The sequence below is a fragment of the Condylura cristata genome, unplaced genomic scaffold, assembly GCF_000260355.1.
Source record: "Condylura cristata isolate star-nosed mole 26May11 unplaced genomic scaffold, ConCri1.0 scaffold00015, whole genome shotgun sequence".
In the NCBI taxonomy this organism is placed as follows: Eukaryota; Metazoa; Chordata; class Mammalia; order Eulipotyphla; family Talpidae; genus Condylura; species Condylura cristata.
Window position 1 is genome coordinate 8,225,685 of NW_004567116.1, and position 5,660 is coordinate 8,231,344.

Below are 5,660 nucleotides of genomic sequence, written 5' to 3' on the forward strand. Positions count from 1 at the left end.
GGGACCGCGGGGCGTGCGGGTCGGGCTGCCGCTTCCTGTCTCGGCTGCAGAGCCGCCTCCGGCCGCACGGGGGCACGCTCGGCCGCCAGACGGCGCCGGCTGAGGTCCCGGGAGGGAGGAGGTCAGCGAGTCTCGGGCTCTGACTCAGCCGTGCTGGCTCCTCCATGCTCAAGGGAAAGGGGAAGTGCCTGCCGCAGGGAGGGGCCTGGCCTCGGGAACCTCAGAAGAGGGAATTTTATTCTTACTCATCGAATTATTTTTGTGCTTTGGTTTTTCACTGGGAACCTCAGGCCGTTGTCTCCAGGGCCTGTAACCCTTTGGGGTCCAGTGCGTGGTGGCTTGACACGACTGGTGGGAACTCCAAACCTGGGGAGCCGGAATTCTGGGTGCCCCTCCTGGAGGTAGCTAGGCCTGAGCGTGCACACGAAGGCAGCAGAGAGTAACCCTATTGTCATAACACCTGTTAGGTGCCCGCTCCCTACTGGGAATAGTCATTGACTCCTCACTGTAGGGGTGAGGTGGGTACTGTTAGCTCAGGGTCACACAGGAGCACAGATGGCAGGGCCAGGACTCAGACCTGGGTGTCCCTGAACTCCAAGCACGTGAGACCCCTTCTCACTTCTAAGGTGCTGAGAGTCTGACTTGGCCTTCCATTTTGCACCCTTCTCTGGGACTGTGGAATATTCAGGAAGGGACATATGGGCACTCATCTGCGGAGTGATTATCACTGGGTGGGGGTTTCCACACCTTTGGTCCTCACCTGCCTCTAGGGGACCTCCCTTCCTCTGTCATGAATTGCTTTTCCCCTATTGGGGCTCTGAGGGCACATTCACCCACCTCTCATGTGCTGCACAGTGTCCTGTCCACCTACAGCTCCATTATCAGTCATCACTGGACTCCCAACTCCTCCCAGGTATGACCAACTTTCCTCAGCCCCCAGTTGACCTTACCCCACCCACAGAGCCCATCTGCCAGGATGCCCTCCTGTGGCCCTTGTGAGTTTTGAAGTGGAAGCCCCAATTTGCAAAGGAAGGAAGACACTGGGGGTTGCTGCTCTGGGGCCTCTCAGGTACCCCTCCCCTCCCTGTATGCAAATCACTCCATCCTATGCAAAGCACTTCACAATATACAAATGATTTCACAATAACACAGTCAGCATTCCCTCCTCTGGGGGCCAGGAGATGCATGGCCCAGCCAGAAACTCCACCTGCCTTTCACCAGCCTTTCTTCCCTCCTGGTCTGGACTTTCCATCCTCGGATTCCCTAATGAATTAAAGAAACAAGTGCATTGCGTTGGAGAGAAGATAGAAGATGACCCTGAGCGGGGAGGGCAAGGTGGGCAGACTAATCTGGCTCAAAGCCAATGAGATATGCCAGGGGCTTCCAGTTTAGATGGCGAGAAGATTGATTCACAAATGTTTATTTATTTTGGGTCACTATTTTAAAGTGTCGACAAATTGGAGATTTATGGTAAATAGTTTTTATTATTTGAATCAGGCAAGAGACAAAAGGACTGCTCCTGAACCCCTAAACTCTGTTGCTAAAGGGAGTTGGGGTTTTTATAGGACTCTTGGTATTTGGACAGGGCGGGCCCAGGGTGGACCAGCTGGAATCTCGGTGTTGTAGCCACTGTAGTTTCATGGCCAGGTTGTGCTCGGCCAGGGTCAGATGTTCAGAAAATGTCCCTCAAGACCCCCTTGGTGGTGAAGTGGAAATGACCCTAAGGGGATGTTGGGTCACCTGCAATCTCTTCTTTGCAGATTGGTTTAATTAATTTGGACAGGGTCCAACCCTTAACTGTATAGCTCTAAATAGCTTTAAGGGTTTTGCACATTTGCTTGGTAAACCTTCTAGGTAACAGCATGTGATGTACATGTGATGATAGATACTTGCAGTCTATAAAAGTCTATGCGTAATTATGAGTAAATAAAAAATACAGAAACTCACATTAGGGTGAACACTTGGATTTCTTGGTGGAAGGGAGGAAAAAAATTGGAAAATTATAAAAGGAAAACTAAAAACACATCAAAACATGTATTTGGACGTATTTATGCAATCTGGTTAAGATGACCAGATTCTTACACCAGAATCCCTCTGCCTTAATGTCATCTGTAAAGTGGATTGCTGTGTGGGACTGTTATGAAGACTGAATAAATGAATATACACAACACACTTAGAACTGTTCCTGAGGGTTCTAGTTAAACGTCAAATATGTGGATACGTGGGGATAAAGAAAATGTTGAAGCAATGAAATGACTGGAGTGAGTGGGTCTAACTCTCCTCTCCTTGCATGTTTTTGGACACATTTTCCCCACAGTTTGGAGACCTTCCTGCTTGGTGACTCTGGGCAGGCAAACTGGCAGGATCTGCGTGGACATGTTGGCTCGGATAGGGGCTGGGGAGAGGACTGTACCCCCATTTCTCTGACTCTGCTATGATGCCAAGGTCTGCATTAACTTGTCTCTGGTACTTACCAGAGGTGAGTGGAGGTGAATAGGCCTCAGCTCTCTATTTTGAGAAGGTGGTGCCCCCCCAGGAAGGACCAGCAAGACAGGCGTGGCGAAGCTCTGACACCCTCCCCCTCCTCTGGGGCTAGAGTCTCGGCTGGGGTGGGTGGGCTTGCTTTCTTCTGCTTCCAGAATGCCCCCACCTCCCTCTTAGGGCTTTCCTTGGGGGTCAGGAGGCAGGTAGCTGCTCTTGTAGGTGTGGTGGGGGGGGAAGGGAGGAGAAAAAGCCCTCACCCACAGTAGTAGCTGACAATAGGTAGATCTGGGTGCTCACCAGGGACCCCTGCTTGAGCACAGCCCCAGGTTCTTCTTCCCAAGGGGAACCTGCCCCCTGCCCCTAACTCTCTCTCTCAAGCTGTTCTTCTTGGAGTAACCTCAACTCCCCCATGAGTTCCTGGGGTACTCTCTCCCCCATAGTCCAGATCCTGAGCCCTGCCAGCCGATAGCTCAGTGACTGCACTGGGCTTCGGCCTTCTCTCCGGAGACTGCATCTCTTCTCTCTGCAGCCCACACACTGCCCGGCCCCTCTCCTTTCTGTCTCACCTCCCTGCCTTTACTACCCCCTTGGAAGCCTCACCTACCCTGGCGGGCTGTTTGCCTTCTGCCTCCTCAGTCCATTGCCTTCTGCCTTCTCTTCCCGTTGCCTCCTCCAATGCTCCCGGGTCTGTCCAGGCTGAAGATTGGCAATGCTGGGTGTCTTTGGGGCCCTGAGCCTTGTCCCCAACATCCACAGGCAACATCTGCTGCCCAAGACAAGCTCTGCAGGAGGGCAAATTGGGGAGAATCCCTGAGCATGAGGCGTGGTCACAGTGATTTGGTCCTTTGTCTTTACGGTCCTTTGCTTACCTATTACCCCTCCCAACCCCATCTCCCTGCCTCCTTGGGAGAACCTGAACTTTATGGTCCTCAGTCCTCTTTTTCACGCATATATGAACACACACACGCCTAGGCAATTATATGTTTCATTTGCCTTTTTTTTTTTTTAAGATTTATTTGTTTATGCATACAGAACTGGGGTATAGGCCAGAGGTGCAAGGGCAGTGAGAGGATTCACCAGAGACAGAGTGGGGAGCAGAACAGGCAGATCAATGAGGTACACTGCTGAGGGGAGCAGCGGGCGGGCCAGGAGAGGTCTGCCACACCATGTGGTCACCTCCGGGGCAGGCGGGGATCGAACTTGTACAGAAGTGGCTTTAGCTTCTTAGTGCTGTTCTTTAACCCACTGCGCCACCAGGGAGGGCACTCATTTGCCTTTTTCTTTAATAAGCAATGAAAAAACCCCAAATAATACATCAAAACCTCTTTTGATGTTTTCTTTCAATATTATTCAAGTTTTTTGTTTTTGTTTTTTTTTTTACAATTTTCATATAGGTCCTGCATGACTTAGTAAGTTTAGTTCTAGGTATTGTACATCCTTGTGGATATTTTGAATAGGCATTTTCCCCATTACATATATATTTTTTCTCTTGCGGTTAGACAGTAAGTTATTGAGCACCTCCCCCACTAGCCCTCAGTCTCTAGTTCACGTTTTCCATTTGTAGAGCTTGTGTTTGAGTTCCAGGAAGATGGCCAGGGGCCAGGGGCTTAGCATGCTGCTCCCCGAGATTCACAAGGCGCTCGTCTCTGCCTTCCTCACACTGAGTGGACATAGCTGGCCCATCCAGCTTCTCATACGGGGTCATCACTGGGGCCAGCTTTGCAGCATCCTCTGCCCCTAATTTCCTTTAGGGCCTGGCGCTGTTCCCGAGAGGCTGGCTGCAGACATGAAGCCGTCAGCCAGCTGCTTTTGTCTTGGATGTCAGTAGCAATCTTTCCAGTCACTGTGGGGTCCCCAAAGAGGTCAAGGTAATCATTCTCCACCTGCAGAACTCCTGGGCCAGCAGGGTCTCCTGGGCCTTGGCTTGCTCCTGTTTCCTGCCATGTACATGGCAGCAGCTGCAGGGAGGTAGGTGGAGTGGGAAGCAGTCTTGTTCTCGACAGATTTGGACCTCTTTTCAGTGACCCTCCAAGCGCCCACACTGCCCTGGGGAGCTGTCATGACATTCACATCCTGGGTCTGTTCAATCTCAGCCTGATAGGGATGGTGCAGGGAGAGAGGTCACGTTCAGGTATGAGGGCTGCTCCAGCAGTAGGTTTCAGCAGGTGACAGATATATGCTTCCAGAAGAGCAGCATCTTTGATAATATCCAGACCTCACCTGGCTTTTGGTAATAGCTGGGCCACCCCCATTGGGTGAAGGGTGAATCCATGATGTCTGACAAGAAAGCCTGGTGCAGGCCCACACAGCAGCCCGTCATGGCCCACCAGAGGCCCTGCATCTTACCTCTGTGGTTCCACCAGCTCCTGGCGTGTATCAGCAGGGTCAAACCCCAACAGTACTGGACTCCAGCAGCATTGTACGGCCGACCTCCTTGAGCCGGGCAATAGCGCCCCCTGTCGCAGGGTGTCTGCTCATCCTCTCTTGGCATCTTGGCATTCTGGGAGAAGTGCGGGCTGAAATCCTGCTTTTCTTGGGCATAAATGTCCAAGTTCATTCTGAGAGAAGAAGTGATCTGTTCGTAGGTGCCAGTTCTCAACGTTCCATTATATTTTGAAGGGACTTGTTGATAGTGCACCAGCAAGTGAGTTACTTTCATGCTTTCCATTGACACCTTGTAAGCCACCAGCATTTCGGTTATAATTTCTGTCTTGAATCGTTTAGGTGGGTAAACTTGTTATTTGCAGAGGTAGGTTTGGCTCTTTTTTTTTTTTTAACATTTATTTTTTTATGCATACAGAACTAGGGTACAGGCCAGAGGCACAGGGGCAGTGAGAGGCTTCACCAGAGACAGCAGAGTGGGGAGCAGAACAGGCCGACTGACAAAGCACACTGCTGAGGGGAGCAGCGGGCGGGTCAGGAGCGCCATGTGGTCACCTCTGGAGCTGGGGACTGAACGCGCACTGAGGCGGCTGCAGCCAGCTTGCAGTGCTGAGTCCTAACCTGTTCCGCCACCAGAGAGGGCTTAGCTGTTTTGTTTTTTTTTAATATAAATCCAAAAGGTAAGGTTTATTATATGTATATAAAGGAAAGGACGCTTGTATAGATGGAGAGCAGAAAGACCTGCTAAATGGGACATTTTAAAATTTTTTTGGGGGGGGAACAAGTTTTTTAAG

General features: G+C 51.0%; 1 pseudogene; it reads right to left on the minus strand.

Annotated features, from left to right (window-relative positions):
• Window positions 1-4,024: 4,024 nt before the first annotated feature.
• Window positions 4,025-5,176, minus strand: LOC101634854 (annotated as a pseudogene).
• Window positions 5,177-5,660: the final 484 nt, after the last annotated feature.